The sequence below is a fragment of the Anomalospiza imberbis genome, chromosome 16, assembly GCF_031753505.1.
Source record: "Anomalospiza imberbis isolate Cuckoo-Finch-1a 21T00152 chromosome 16, ASM3175350v1, whole genome shotgun sequence".
Lineage (NCBI taxonomy): Eukaryota > Metazoa > Chordata > Aves > Passeriformes > Viduidae > Anomalospiza > Anomalospiza imberbis.
The window spans coordinates 9,897,805-9,913,134 of record NC_089696.1 but is presented as its reverse complement, the minus strand read 5'-3'; the positions used below and the strand labels follow the sequence as shown (position 1 = coordinate 9,913,134).

The 15,330-nt window shown below is 40.9% G+C and overlaps 1 long non-coding RNA gene across 2 annotated transcripts in view; it reads right to left on the bottom strand.

Annotated features, from left to right (window-relative positions):
* Positions 1–863: 863 nt before the first annotated feature.
* The window catches only part of LOC137483692 (uncharacterized), a 55,210-nt gene continuing 40,743 nt past the window's right edge, over positions 864–15,330 (bottom strand). Inside the window, exon 3 of one of the 2 annotated variants that reach the window (XR_011004594.1) lies at positions 864–1,065. This is a non-coding gene — a long non-coding RNA (uncharacterized lncRNA). Of the gene's footprint in view, positions 1,066–2,623; positions 3,329–15,330 lie in introns of those variants that run through there. The other variant, XR_011004593.1, reaches the window with a different exon arrangement.

Sequence of the window (15,330 nt, the reverse complement as noted above, 5' to 3'; positions counted from 1 at the left end):
AGCACAAATCAATATATCCTGCATATGTAAACTGGAAAACAAAATTTTTTAATATTTTCATTATTTTTAATTATTATTGGTTCAAAAGATCGTATTCAGAACAAGAACCATTTACAGAAGGTAACGATTTGGTTATAGATCTCTGTACTATATGGTAATCAGAAGAGAAAGGTATAAAATACTTCAGTGCAAATTTATTAGAGAAAGCAATAAAAACCAATAAACAAAGCTTATCCCACAAGGACAAGGCAAGGAACAACTCACTAAAAACAAATATCAGATGCATTTTAAAAAACCTTGGCCCTCTTAAGGACAGCACCTTACCTTAAAAGTTTACTTATTAACTGGTTACTTACAAAAACAGACCTGAAATATGTAGCTCATTTTCCTTATCCTTGCAGTCTGAAAGTCCAAAGATCATCCAAGAATCAAAGCCCATCTATCTTCCACAATCTCTTTATCTTTTTAATAAAGCTAATTCAACAGAAACAGGTTTACAAAATTATTTGCATTCTGTAGTCTTACAGATGAAGTTGCTTTTCAAAGCTTTGACCAAAGTGAAAAGGTCTAATCTCATTCATTAAATGTCAATAGCTACAGTTTTGTTCTTCAGTCCTACAGAAGAAAAATTGGTACAGAAAAAAAAACTTTTATCTTGACAGGGAACTGGTGTCTTCTTTTGATATCAAAGCTATGTAAAAACCAACAAATATACCTTAGTGGGATGTATATGGTATATATCTGACAATACAGAATCTAAATGACTTCTGAAGAGTAGAAAGGGGTTTGATGACATTTTGATGACTACATATGAATCTCATTAATCAACCTCTATAAGCACTGAGTAATCAGGAAGCAATGGTAGCTGAAAAATGCATTTTATTCTTCATATTTTCAAATGTAAATTATTTGAACATGAAGGAAATTCAGTCTAAAGGTCCAAAGCTAATCAAAGCCCATGGGCTGTAGTATGTTCAGCAGGAGGATCTCTTTCATATCTGTACCCAATACAAAAGGGATGTGGTGTTTCAGTGCTGTGAACTCCAGAGGGTACAGTGAGTACCACTGCAAATTGAGAAACAGCATCATAAGAGATAAAACTACACATGAAAACAGTTATCAGCACCTTTGCCAAAAGTTTAATTCCTCTGCAATTGTGTGCTACCATGGCTAAGTAATTTTGACCACCCAAATGTTTTTAGAACATGGCAGGTAACATGACATACCTGCTCCAAGACATTAGAAAATGCTTATGTCACATCTGCTTGGAACTTCCTTTAATGCCAAAGCAGACTAGGAATTTTAAAGATAACAAAACCCCTACAACTTTATGTCATAATGTACTATATAAACCTGAAGAATTATTTCCTCTTGGATTATGGGCATGTGCCATCAGCACACTGCTGGAAAACTGCCTAACAAGCTGACAGCTTCTAAATTACCCTTGTGTGAGCACAGCTCAGGTTATCTATTTATAAAGTCCTACCACAAGTGTTGCCTACAGTGGCATATTACAATAAGCAGCAGTTAAAGAGCTTTTCTCATTTTGATGCGACCCAGGTGCTCAGTTGTGTCCTATCATTCTTTCTAGTCAGTGCTTTCAATTAGAAATTTGGGGAGCCTGGCATCTGGCACAGGAAGACAACAGAAATGAACATTACCATTTCCCAGGGGTCATGGATTAAACATGGCTTGCACCTGCTCTGTTTACTGCTGAGCTGGTAAAAGTAAAATAATCATTTTTACCCTTTCATTTGTTAAATTTTACAGCTTAACTACCCACCAAAGTATAGACCACTTTTTAATTTGACCCAAATATAAACTTCATTCCACACAAACCACTAGATATATTTATTTTTCTTAAAGATATGTCTCAAAAGGCTGATTCTCTGAATGTAGGTACAGAAAATATTATTTTTATCCAGCAAATTAACACAAGTCAGATTCCTACACGTTAAGTACTCCTGTCATACAAGAAAATATTGCAATGCTCTCTGTGCATAAGCAGTAACATCAATGTGTGATATCTGACTTTTCCTCTGCCTAGATTTGCTTATAGCTGTTGGAGATCAGGACAGTTACAAGAGCTTTCCTCCTCACTGGCTGGTGCCACCACTGGCAAAGGGCTTGGACACACATCCCTGCTGCATTGTGCTTTTCTCCAGCTGGCAAACACGAGCCCAGCAGCCATCTGTTAACATTCTCCACGCTGATCTAGATTCCCTGCCTGGGCAGACCCACTGCAGAGGAAATATCCACTCTGGGGATTCCTGGTCTCATGTACTGCGAGCTTTATCCTGTAGAAGAGGTGCTAATGGGAGAGAAAGTGGAGAAGTGTGCTGGTTTGGCTGGGATAGAGTTAATTTTCATCACAGTAGCTGGTATGGGGCTGTGTTTTGTATTTGTGCTGGAAACAGTGTTGATAACATGAGATGTTTTTGTTATTGCAGAGCAGAACTCACAGAGTCAATGCCTTTCCTGCTCCTCATCCCACACATCTGCCAGGAGAATGAGGGTGCACGAGGAGCTGGGAGGGGACACAGCCAGGACAGCTGAGCCCCACCGACCCAAGGGATGTCCCAGACTACAAGGCTTCATGTTCCATGTTTAAAGCTGGTTTCAGAGTGGTGTCATTTGCTTTCCCAAGTCACTGTTACATGTGGTGGAGCTCTGCTTTCCTGGGCTGGCTGAACCTGACTGCCCATGGGAAGCGGCGAATGAATTCTTTGTTTTGCTTTGCTTGTGTGTGTGAATTTTCTTTACCCATTAAACTGCCTTTATCTCAACTCATTAGTTTCCTCAATTTTACACTTTCAATTCTCTCCCCATCCCACCAGGCAGGCATGAATGAGTGGCTGCATGGAGCTGAGTTTCTATCTAGGGTTAGATGACAAGAAGGAAGGTCTCCAGAACATCAAGCTGATCACTGCAAGACAGGAGATCCTGTATGTACCCCACCATCACCTGCCAATGACTCCCAGAGAGATCTGAACAGCACCAGTTGCAGCCTGAGCCCAGGCTCACCTCTGTATGCTCTGGTGCTGTGGCACTTATGCAGGTGACTCAATTAATGCACACAGTTCTCCTTATAGAGCAAACTCTGAGTGAGAAACACACAGGAGCTCTGCCACAGTTTGGTTTAATGTCCAAAGAACTCACCAAGGGATATTGTTTCCCATATGTGCTCTAACTTATTTTCTGCTCTTTCTTACCTGTCCTTGTCTGGAATGCACTTTGTCCACTACTGAGAAATTCAGTGCCTCTCCAGATGGCTCTGGCTATTTTCTTCCCTTAAGCAGAGTTTTATATTTATTGCTGCTGTATAGAACTGCGTGACATTACAGAATATGAGAGAAAGTATGTTCAGTGCTGTACAATGAAAACACAATGCTCACTGTTAGAGGCAAAAAATCTAAATAAGACATAGACACAAAGGTCACCATTTGGAACACAGCATGTAGATAATAATTTACAGATTTGCTGATCCTATGATGAAGGAATTTTGCATTTAATGATTCATAGGTATATATAGATCATTCACATAGAGAAAGGATATTCATTGGTTCAGAGGACCAATAAATCAGTTGTTATACACTGAAAATGGCTTGACAGCAAACACTAACCCAGTTATGTTTTATTTTATTGCTCCTGCACAACAAGCAATTAGCATAAGCACTGGTGATAATTACAAATTAAAATATGCAATTGGTCATGCTTTTTGTGTATGTAATTTTGAGTCTAATTCATCATCTGGCCTGGGAACAGCTATCATATATAGTCACATTTATTTACAGAAAGAGACTCTTACACTGCAACTGATTGCTTTGTGCAGTGATTTCAGCATAAAGGAGACACAGTCAAATATCAAATGAATTTGAACAGTCATTCTTGTGTTCTCTGTCTACTGCATGATTATTGATACGCTTTTGCTTTTTGCCTTCATGGAACTATATTTGGAAACTCAGGCTCCTACCTGATCTTAAAAAAAATAAAAATTTCTGAGGAAGGATGGAACAGAATTGCACAGATAGATTTGCACATGATAGACATAGATGTGTAAGAACGCATACAAGATCCCAATGAAACAATGTCTACATTAGTACTACAAATTCTGTAAGCCTTTAAGCTGCCAGAAGAATCCCTCTTTGATTCTGCCCTTTGTTTAAATGCTACAGACTCCAGCAGCAGTTCCGGCCATTCACAGAGGGAAGGGTCAGCTCCGAGAGACTGATAAGATATTGCAGAGATTACTAGAAAGGAAGAAATACACCCACTTAGAAAGAACATGGAAGAAAAGAGTGCCTTTCAAAGAGAACTACAAGAAGCAGAAATCAGAATCTCTGGCTATGTTTAGAAGCACAATATGATCCTATTTATGCAAGGGCCTCAACCCAAATAAGTTGAGGAAACTCCCATTCCCAAAATTAGGAAAAGAAAATGTAACTTGCATACACTTAAGACTCCTTTCAGATTTGCTCATCTTTCATTATACAGTTTTGTAGATAATTAGTTCCTAACTGAGAAATTAAAGATGAAGCACACTAAGAGTGAAATAAACACAGTATGTGAATGAGATGAGAACCTAAGGAAAATTTCATATCACGTTTCCTGAAAGTGAGCTTCTGTCAGAAAGATGATCATGACTGCATTAACAAGCCCCCTAGTTATTCCCAGCCACATGACTTTCAACAGCCTTTGATACACATAATGACAGCTTTGCAGTATTAAAGCTTAATTTGGGGTGAATAGAATTCCTCCTTGATTTTTCTCTCCATGTACTCTGATGCAATTAATTCCCCTGACACTGCTGCTTATAAAACCAGGTAGGTCAAATTAAAGCAGTTAATAACAAATATGTGTAGACCACAAGTTTTTTTCCCCCTGCCTGCAGTATCCTGTGCATAATTTTACATAGAATCAATTGACTCTTGTTAAAAATACTACATGGTTCTTGTAATAAGAGGTTGGAGTTCTTGAGTCTACATAAATATACATTAACAGCCTTAAGAAGAAAATTGCTGCAAGTCAGAACTTTATGTAGCTTTCAGAAATAAGAACTGGATCTAGGTCAAAACTGAAGCTTTAAATAAATACCATAAAAGTCTAGACTGTCTAGTTCTGTAAACAGGAAAGATTATTCTGTATTTTCTGTGACATGTAGTTCACATTACAATACGGTTTGGAACAAAGAAGTGTGTGATCTCTCGTAAAACATTTTCCCTAAATGCTAATGAACCTATGGCAAACTAAAAAACAGGCAGGTCCCAGCAAAGATGCAGGGACCTTCCTTTCTGCTTAACCCTCAAGCCACCATCCCCTGGAAACTCACATTGTGCATCTTCAGGTCACAGAATGAGATGTGAGATATTGAATAAGGCTTCTCTATCCCACAAGCCAAATAAGTCTTTGCACTTTGATTCTGCAGGCAGGACTTGAACCCAATGCTGACTCATGTGCATCTTACAGGGTCACACAGCCCTGATTTGGTAATACTGCCTGGCAGTCAGAACAAGGGTTTCCATTGCAAAGTTCATTTTATTAAAAAAAAAAATAAAATAAAATAAACCCCCAATGTGAATATAATGCTCTGAAAAGAGCTGGATTAATGCTGCAGACTACAACAGGCTGAAATAGTAATTGCCTTGACTGTAGAGGCACCAAAACAACATGCTTTTCTAAACCAATCAGTCACCCTGAATTGGACCTGGGACATATATTGGCAGTTAGATACTATTAAAATACTGCTGGTATTAATTACAGTGTCATTAATACTGTCCTATCCTTGCCATCTCTATTAAGCTGTCACACATACTACCACCTGTGCAAAACTCCCCCTGAGCTGGAGCTGAAAGATGATGTCCAGAAACGGAGAACACATTTGCCCAATTTTCTTCATCAGTTTTTAATTATGGTAGTATTTGCAGTGAAACTCTGCCTAAGAGCTGAAATCATGGCCAAAATGCTATCTACCCAACGGGGCTTCCAGCCCCAGTAGCATTATACAAAATGCACAGAATTCCTGCATGGAATGACTGCTATGAATCACACAAGCTGGACTGTTTGACCAGTTTTAGGCAAGATTCTTGTTCACTCTCCATCCTAAAACTGCAGACACAAGATCAAGAGTTTATTTCAGCAGCCATTTCCCAGGTGCAATTCTCCCCCCAGGTGAAACAACCTCCTGTCTCAGCCACACAGGCAAGCAAAAAGATCTCTTAGAGTTGCAGGTGCCTTGCCAAGATGACAAGAAATTTCAGATAGTTTCCTGACATTCTGCTGATGGGAAGAAGGCCTGTGCACTTTGTTACCAGTAGGCCAAAAATTCTTTGCCAACCATCTGTCTTAGAAAATACTGCACTGGTATTATGACTTTAGACCATATTGTCCTTTTGCAGTAATCAATGCCCAAAGTCCTCTAAAGATGTGCCTCTGACCAAATAGCTCTTTAAAAATATTCTGAGCATCAAACAGCCCACAGAAATACCAATGGGACATTTCAATACTGAAATTGCTGTTCCTATCCTCTCTATTGAGAAATTACCTCCTAACACTCTCTGAGAACTACTAATTAAGACCTAATAAATCATTTTGCAGATACAGCATGCCAGGTAAATGCCAATCCTTTCTGTACTTTCCATACTTTTCATCCTTTCTGTACTTTCCATCCTTTCTGTAACTTTCCACACTACAATGGAAAGGCATGAGAACAGCAATAAGGAAACATAGTCAAAAAATGTTAGCAGATAACAGAAGAGCTATTGTATCTGAATTGGTAATGTTGCAGTTAAAGAGCTGTTTTTGCTCCATGGGGAAATGTAGAAGTTCTGACCAGAGCTGCTAAACTGTGAACACTGTTGAACTGCGGGCACTTTGAAGAGAACTCGGCCACTTTTCATCTGATGGAATCAGATACAAACTTATTACTCTTTCTCCATCTCACCGAACCTTTTGCTGCTGTCCTTCTGTCTAATTTAATTTTACATCTCTGAAAAATTAAGCATGATGCATTGCAACAACTAGTAATGGGTGAAAGGGAGAGCATTCCTTGAGCTGCACAGCCTAAGTCTCATCCTTGTGTAGGAGACAAGAATCTCTCTTCAGACTTGCTGCTGTGCTTTGCCTTCAGGCTCCAGCCACCACGCGTGCTACCCTTAGCTATTATCTAATCTAGAAATGCACAATATTTACTTTCTGAAAACAGTTGCTCCCGAGTCCATGATGGCAATTCCTCATTGTGCAAACATTTGGAAAATGCTTTGCATCACTCAGCTCTGTCTGGAGGCGCTCCCAGCCACAGCAACTGGGTGTGTGCAGACATGAGTGACTGGGGCCAAAAGAACTCCAGCAATGTCATTTCTCAACAAGTCCTTTATTTTTTGTTTGATGTTGCAGTCAGTGCCAAGAAGTAAATCTCTGATGGATTCAGGGGATCAGGTATGTAGGAGCATATTTCTTCCCTGGCTCTGCTGAAATTTATAACCTCACTGCATGGCTTTGTGGTGTGGCTAAAATAATTTCTCTGAAGAACAAGACATGCAGATTAGCTCAAGTAGATCTCTCCATAGGAAGTGCTCTGACTATTCTCACTGGCTGTGAATGACAGAAAAATACTGGAAATATGACATCCACAGGGGAACAAATCAATAAGCACAAAAATCAGTGTTTCTGTACTCTTTCTTCATATTAATACCTCTCTATGACAATCCTGAGAAGGTAGTTAGGTCCCGAGTACCTATGGAGTCAGGGTGTTCACACAGCAAAGCTATCAAATGTCTATTTCCAGGTCATCTTTGATTGTGAAAAGTGTTTGGTTATCATCTGGACATGGCAGGGCACAGCCTCCCCCTGGGCCTCACACAGGATATGCCCTGTCTCCTGTGGAAGTTGTCTTGCCCAGACAGAATGGCAATGTCAAAGGCAAGGTGAGATATCAGTAGCTCATCAGCAGCTCTGCTGGAGCATGGAGAGGTCTTCTGCATTTCTGCTGAGAACAGAATATTCCCACTAATGCAGTATGTAAGGAGTTTGTTAGGGAAGACAGAAATGAGAGGAGAGGGAGGGAGGGTGTCACTGAATGTTGAGGAAATTACAGAGTATAAAGAAATCTGTGATTGCACTGACCAAACAAATTCTGTTTGGGTGGAAATAACTCAGACGAGAGATGGCAAAAACTGCCCCAGCAGGATAGTGCTGAGGATCTTTTACAGCCTCCTTCCTGTATTCAAACTTGAATATAAATTATAAGAGAGGTAAAATTACAGGAAAGTAATAACTGCAATTCCTTGTTTAAGGAAGACTTTAACTTCCCAGACCTAAAGCAGAAAATTAATGCCACCAGTGATAGCAGAGCTCCATCAAAGACACAGGGATAGTATAAAGTGGTTTTCTTAAATAATAAATCAGCTAACAAGAGATGGTGTTGCTTGAGAATAAGCAATGATCCTTTGCTTTGACATTAGGCTAAAAACAGATGGGATTGACATATAAAGGAAGCAACAGTCTAACAGAAATTACAAGTCTTAGGAGAAACAGAGTATATTTCTTCATGCAAAAAACTATTGAGGAATACATACAATCTCCTCCCTAGCATACTGAAATAACTGGTAAATGAATTTACAAGTAAAAGCAACCAGTGTTTAGTGAATTTCAATGAAAGCTTGCCTAGGACTTCAGCATAGCAAATACAATGTTTATATTCTGAAATTTATTTTTACAAAGTATATATATTCTAAAATGCATTTTAAAAATTCAGTATAATGCTAAGTCTTAGAACAAATTCATTGTAGGGAGGCAAAGAGAATTTGAGAAAACATACATGGTTTACCAGAGCAGAAGATATCAGACTGAGCTGGTGTATCTTAAGTAAGATAATTGTCTCTCCGGAATGAAATAGTGCAGTGAACTCAGTCTATTGAAGTTCAAACAGATCATTTGATACAGTGTTGTGCAGGAATTCATTACTGAAAGTGGAGGTGATAGGGATTAATATAAAAACAATGTGAAGAAGGAGCAACATAAAAAAGGCGTTACAATAATGGAGCAAATTACCCAATGGTTTTCTCAGGGATCACTCTTTGGAGAAATACCATATAATCCACATTTCCATGAACTAGGAACCAGCCTCAAAAATTGTGCATGTGATAAAATGCTGGAAGGTATTTCCAGTTCTGAGGAGGACCAGATCACCACGCTGGAATTAGCTGACCTTCTTGCCTGCAGTGATAGAAATTTAATAATGTGAACTGCAAAGTCATGTTCTTGGGATTCATCAGCTGGAAGCAACAGAGAAGGAAAAAGATCCGAGTGTTCTGATAGACTGACAGTGTGCCAAATCTGCCAGTACAACACAGCTGTGGAAACAGATAATGAAGTGTTCAGATGGGTTAGGTGAGATTTTTAGCAGGGAAGGAAATATTGGCACTTTTAGACAAGGCATTGGTAAGATTTTGTGTGAAATATTTATACAGTTCCTGTCAACAGTGTTGAAAAAGATTAGCTTAAACTGGAATCAGTGCAGACTGACTATTAAAGCAATTACAGAATTAGCAGTCTTAGGGAGAGATAAAAAGAACATGACTTCTTCAGTGTGACAGTGGAGGAACAATATGCAAGTCCTTTATAAATAGATCTCATGATAAATAGAGTGGGAAAAGAACTGAAGTTAAAGCTTAACATGACTGTGAGATAAAATTTTTATAATCTGATCAACAGAATGTTTCGACTGAAAACTACAGAAAACACTTCTAGCTATTGAAGGAGATCACACTCTTGCATGGTCTTTCAAAGGGAGCAGTAAGGGCAAAGGACCTAAACAGTCTTAATATGGAACTTAATATTCCCACAGAAGAGTTGCATAACTAAGAAAATGAGTCTGTGGGCAATCAATGTCTGGGATATACCAACAGAAGCTTGAAACAAGACTAGATCTCTCTTGTTCTGTATTTCTTGTGTGTGGATCCCATGCTTCACAGAGTTTTCTGATTCCCAAAGTGTTCCACCAGCAGGGGACTAGCAGGCTCCTCCCAGTACATCCTCACTGCTGCACAAGTTAGTTTTTTGGATTTTTTCAAATTTCTCTGAAACACTGGGCCTTTGCCAGTTATTCAATTTCACCTCCAAAAAATTAAATCTGCCTGGGAAGTGCAGAGTACATTGGATGAGACACAGCCAAATGATGTATTTCTCCTCTCAGGCAGCTGGGATTTGCACCTGGCTGTACTGATGTGTAGAATGATTTGTGTAGGTGTGTGGATGGACCAACTCCTCCTCTCCAGGCCCCTTCTGCAGCACTGGAGCACCTACTAGTGCAGTATGGCTCTCCCTTTTCAAACAAAATGCAGTCTGTTCCATTACCCAAACTAATAATTGGATGACATTTTATTCTTTAAAATCTTATGGCTGAATTTTCATTTCCCAAGTGCCTGTTTTTCCATTCTCGCTTATATTGGTATAAATCTGGAGTAACTGTCCTGTAGGCTGGCCCTTGCTAACTGAAATTAAACGTGGGTTACAGAGGACTGGAGAAACTTGGCTTGCTAATTATGTTCTTCACAAATACCCTTTACCTCCTAAGACTTCTATTCAGCATCAGCTGCTCAGTCCCATTCTCTGAGTTATTGATTCTGCTCTTTTATCACAGTATGGAATGCGATAAAGCTGTGACGCTGCACAAGTTCAAGGACACCTTTTCTGCACCTGCCAAGGGTGATTCTCTGAAATACTGCAGGGTGTATGTTTGTATTATTCCTTTTCCTTCAGTTATCATCTTCCCCACCCTGTGTTATAAGAAAAGAAAGCCAGAGTAGTTACATAACATGTTCTCAACAGGAAGCCAAATAATTGTTAATGTTGTGTTTGTTTTATTTGTTTCCATGTCAAACCGAAAAAAAACTCATATCCCACTGTGAACTACCTGACCAAATGTAATTATTTTATGTCTGAGAAATACCTACAACATCTCAAGTATTTGTGGAAACAGTATTAGTAACAGTAGCAACAACACGTGTGCCATGGTTTGATCTCACTCTCTTACGTTGCTTTTCAACCCTTTCCCAATAATATCATAATGTGACTCTGAGGCTCTCACACAGCCTGCTTGGATTTTCCACCACATGAAATCTTTTCTTATTTTTCTGGAGTTTTGAACATAAAATTGGTATGAATAATTGTGGTTTAATCACAAAATCCTGTGTAAGTTGTAGCCTGTCAGGATAAGGTGATTTTTTTTTCTCTTAGTATTGGCATAATTTCAATAGACCCTGCCTGGACGCTTAGACACTCCTGTGTCCCAGTGGATATGGCACTGCAGGATATTTCAAATCCCAAAGAAGTGCTTTGTTTGAAATTGGATTCTTGATTCGAGGATCCAATGTTTGTCTACATAATAGAAGGCATCTACATAATAGAAGGCATCTACATAAGGTTTAGCACAGGTGATATGATTCAGGTACTGATGCCAATGGGAGCTTTTCACAGCTTGATGAGAGAACCAAGACAATAGGGAAAAATCTTTCTAGAAAACTGAACCTCCACTGCAGAGAAATGCACTAGGAAAGATCGCAGTGGGATGAAGGATCACGTACAAGACACCCTGGCAGGATGGAAAGGGTCTGGGCTATGTCAGAGCAGCTCTGTGCTCACCTGAGGGAGCCAGAGGACTCACAGACAGAGGTGACACAAAACAGAGCAAATGGAAGGGGCAGCCCTGGAAGCTTCCTTGACCTTCCTGCTGATATTTTGTCCCTCGTTTTTTGCGCTGCAGAGCAGAATTTAGTGTCCTATCAATAAATCTTCATGTCCATCCTCCTGGCCTACTCAGCAGTGTAAGAGGGGCAGCTTTTTCCATAAAATACGATTTTCAAACAGTTTTAGAGGCTCCATTTTTTTTACCTGACTACGACCTCAGCTGGTCTGTGCCGCTCGCACGCAGAGCCCGGCAGCTGCCGAGTGCTCTGCGGCAAGGCAGAGCCCAGCACCTGATGCCGCTGCCTGATCCTGCCGCTTCCCGGCCCCGAGGGACGACCCAGCCATCCTCCCATCCCAAAATCCCCGCGGCCGCGGCCCCAGCGCGGCAGACACGAGGTGGCGCTCAGCAGCCTCCCTGCGCAGGGAGCGGGGCATTCCAACAGCGGGAACCGTGCGTTCCCATCGGCGGGATGGGGAGCTGGGCATCCAGCTCCGGCATGTGGAACCGTGCGTTCCCATCGGCGGGATGGGGAGCTGGGCATCCCAGCACTGGGATGTGGAACCGTGCATTCCCATCGGCGGGATGGGGAGCTGGGCATCCCAGCACCGGCATGTGGAACCGTGCGTTCCCATCGGCGGGATGGGGAGCTGGGCATCCCAGCACCGGGATGTGGAACCGTGCGTTCCCATCGGCGGGATGGGGAGCTGGGCATCCCAGCACCGGCATGTGGAACCGTGCCTTCCCATCTGCGAGAATTGGGCATTCCCAATGGCGGGATGCGGGGCTGAGCATTCCGAAGGGATGCAGAACTAAAGCTGGGGGCAGGCCAGTGGCTGGGAGCCAAGCTGGGCAAGGACTGCACACTCTTAATCCTTGAGCAAGTGTTTTCTACATCAATGCAAATCCTTCATGACTAAAGGCTTTAGGTTTTAAGAAACCTTATGATGTGTAATAAACATATTAAGGAAACATAGTTCGAGAAAGAAAGGCAAGAGACATCTTAACACACTGATGTCAGTCTTGCCAGAGCTTGTAAGTCAGTGTTTGCAAGTTACCAGCCTTGTCCTGTTCTTCCTGCCCGGCTCAGACAACAGCAGCTGAAAGGAGAAAGATGAGATCACCTCCAACATGTAGTACACAACAGCATCTTGTTCACCTTTTCACTCTCGTTATTTTTCTGTCTTTTGGTCATTCCTTGCTCCCTGCCTATTTGTTTCTCTTCAGTCTCCATTCTCTGTTTTGGATGTACTGTCTCTCAGAAAGCACAAAGGAAGAGGACTCAACAAGCCCTGACTGACAAATCCAATACTTTAATCTCCCCATCTTTGCCACCATGACTGCAGCAGAGCCACACTTCCAAGTGCAATTCATGGATCACCTGTCCTTCCCTGCAGCCTGAAAACCAGCCTTTTTTTGAAGGCGGCTGATCACAGCGAAACATTCACCCAAAACAGTTCTTTATTATGATCACTCCCCCTGTTAGTTCTCTTTGCCCTGTACAAGCAGATCAGGCCATGTATGCTTCAGTCACACAATCATGTCCTCATGCATCACATGCAACACATGCTACCTGTGCTGGTACCAGCTGGGCGAGATGAGGTATCTGTATTTATTTATACCGTACTTCATCTTGGAACAGGTGGTCTCCCTGATTTCTTGGCATCGCCAGCATGTGAGGCCCATTCTTTCATGCACTGACGTTTATGGCTGCTGTAGATGTATGACTTACGCCTGGGTAATGCCAACTCCATCAAAATTATGTTTATGCATAAGAACTGCTTTATTTTTCAAGCATCCAGATTTAGTGCAAGCAGTTCAAAAATGCTTTCCCATCTTTTCTCCTTAAAACCTTGTCAAAATTTGATTAGTGCATTATCCCTTCTATTCTAGCAGGACCAGCCTTTAAGCAACAGAATGCACTCTTCTTTTCCATCCCATTCTTATGACATTTCCTCTTAGGCAAATTTTGCCTGCTCCAAGAAAAATAATCTAAAAGGAAGAAAAGAAAAATAATCTGCAAGGACTGGCTGTCAAGTAGGAGCAGAATTCAATGAGTTTACAAATAGTTAGCACAGACAAGTTCCCTGCTTGTTGACTGCTGCATACCAAGAACGTGTCATGGAGTGCAAGGTGCTTATTTGGGATTAATAATAGTCCACTGCCACTGCTCTGCATCACCCTCCAGGAGTATCACAGCAGCGCCAAAGCCATTACAAAGCCTCAGATGGAACTGTGCCACTCAACCTTGGTGACAACTTTCAGCCACCACTGAATAGCTCAACTGAGCTGAAGGAGACAGTGTTTATCCTTCTGCTTTGGTTTTAGTTAGAGCAATTTGCCCAGCTTGATCCCTCTACTGCTCCATCAATGACTCCCAACATACAGCACTCCCTGGACCATTTTAAGAGCAGAATACTCCATAGCTGACTTCTCCAAGAGCACAGTTTAACTTACACCTCATCCAAAAGTGAAAAAAAAAGCAGAAAGACCTCAGCTCCCACCCCACTGCTTCAGTCACTTGGGAATAAATAATGAACCTTTAAACACCATTCAGAGATCACAGAGATTAACTCCCACATTCATGATGACTTACCATCTTTTGAGTTGTCCTTTTGTCAATCCATACAATCCAAGTGATTAATAAATCCCAGCAGTTTCACAAAGGCCTGCTGAACACTCAAAGGTCAGAGCTGTCTCTCACAGTGGGGGAAGATGTGCTCGCTTTGCCACTGCTAATTCAGCTTTGGGAGGTGTGTAAGCCAGCCATAAACAGCTACTACTAATTACAAGTAGGCTCCAGATCTTCACCTGCCAAAGATAAATCTGCAATGTGTTTGTATGTTTGTGTCTTATTTAAAAGAGTCACAGTGTGAAAAACCAAAGTGCAGAGCTGCTGACGGGCTGATTAACAGCAGCCCAAATCTGTGTGATCTTTACCCACATTTTTACAGCAGCTTAGTCTGTAACATTAGTTAAAACTTTCCCCACTCCTGACACTAATCTGACTTATTTACATACTTATTCTTGCACCACTTCAAATCCTACTACAAGATCTACCTCCCAGAGATTGGATGTGGATTTGGAAAAAAACAATATAAACCTAGAACCAAATAGGAGATTCATTGTAGAATTGAACCTCCTGCTCCTTCTTTCACACAAATGCTATTATTCTGTGCCATATAAAAGTAGCTGTTGGGGTGCTGTGTAAAAAACAGAATGCTTTACATTTCTTACTTTTCTAAAAAAAAGCAAAACAGAGAAATTATTCTTTGATTACTCTGTCTGATGCTTGAGGGTTATTTTAAAGGTAATTTATTTATCAAAAAAATGTAATTTCCTTTAAACACCACAGGCCTTTTTTTCATAAGTCTTTCCTGTTACATAGTTCACAGAAAGTCACATATCAGGTTTTCCCGGTGAAACATGCTGAAAGAACAAAATCATTACTGTAGGTGGGGATTTTTAAAATAATTGTTGTGCCTGTAACAACCAATATATTTGATTAGCAGCAGAAAAGCAATGATTGGCCTTTTCCTTAAAAAGGCAGCACCTTGTCCCATCTCCTGACAGAACATGGCTGACCAGGATGTTGGGTTTTGCAGCCAGGCCACCCCAGGCAGTCACACAGTGAAGTTCCAGTGAAG